The sequence below is a fragment of the Salvelinus sp. IW2-2015 genome, linkage group LG19 (assembly GCF_002910315.2).
Source record: "Salvelinus sp. IW2-2015 linkage group LG19, ASM291031v2, whole genome shotgun sequence".
Lineage (NCBI taxonomy): Eukaryota > Metazoa > Chordata > Actinopteri > Salmoniformes > Salmonidae > Salvelinus > Salvelinus sp. IW2-2015.
Genome location: NC_036859.1, coordinates 8,965,190 through 8,966,496, shown reverse-complemented (window position 1 = coordinate 8,966,496; position 1,307 = coordinate 8,965,190).

Sequence of the window (1,307 nt, the reverse complement as noted above, 5' to 3'; positions counted from 1 at the left end):
CACACACCAACATCACACACACACACACACACACACACACACACACACACACACAACACACACACACACAACACACACACACACACACACACACACACACACACACACACACACACACACGCACACGGCATACCCCACATCCAAAACGTACCACTTCCCAAACCCATGCAGCTGCTAATGTGTCAGGGGTTTGGTGACACACACACACACACACACTATTCTCCTCTAGTCATAGAGTATTCATAACAGGAAGGACTCCTCCCTCTCTATTTAGGAAAAGCAAACAGCTGGAAAGATCTTTCAGACACGTACACGCAGACACACCTGTAAAGATATGTACATCCAGCTTTGAAACGGACACAAATGCCCTCAATTCTATCCCTCATTCTTCTCATCACTCGTCTCCTCTACTTTCCTCTCTCCTTCTACTCCCCAGCACCACTATAGTGATGGTCTAAACGCTTGGCTGTGTGTGGGTGTGTGTACTTGTCTACTGCCTACAGAATGTTAACTCGTCTGTCAATGCAAGACAGACTTTCCTGTTGGTGAGACTCTGAACAATCCTGGGAAATTCGGACTGAGATGGGCTACATCTTAAAGGGATAGTACACAATTTTGGCAATGAAGCCCATATTGAACGCAGAGACATAAAAATAGTATCCACACGTCATCTGACTCTGGGGAAGTACACGAATAAAAATATAAAAACCAACGGCAACTAAGGGTTGGCAAATTTTCATATAAGGAAATAGTCAATTGAAATGAATGCATTAGGCCCTAATCTAGGGATTTCACATGACTGAGATTACAGTTATGCATCTGTAGTCATAGATAGCTTTAAGAAAATGTAGGGGTATAGATCAGAAAAACAGTCAGCATCTGGTGTGACCATTTGCTTCATGCAGCTTCACACATCTTCTTCGCATACAGTTGATCAGCCTGTTGATTGTGCCCTGTGGAATGTTGTTCCACTCCTCTTCAATGGCTTGCGAAGTTTGCTGGATTTTTGGCGGGAACTGGAACCGCTGTCGTACATGTCGATCCAGAACATCCCAGACGTGCTCAATGGGTGACATGTCTGGTGAGTTATGGAGGAACTGGACATTTTCAGCTTCCAGGAATTGTGAACAGATTCTTGCGACATGGGGCCGTGCATTATCATGCTGAAACATGGAGGTGATGGCGGCGGATGAATGGCACGACAATGGACCTCAGATCTTGTCACGGTATCTCTGTATCGGTATCTCAAATGATGCCATCCAAATGATTGCCATCCCATGCTGTCTGCCAATTGCAGGGTACAGTTG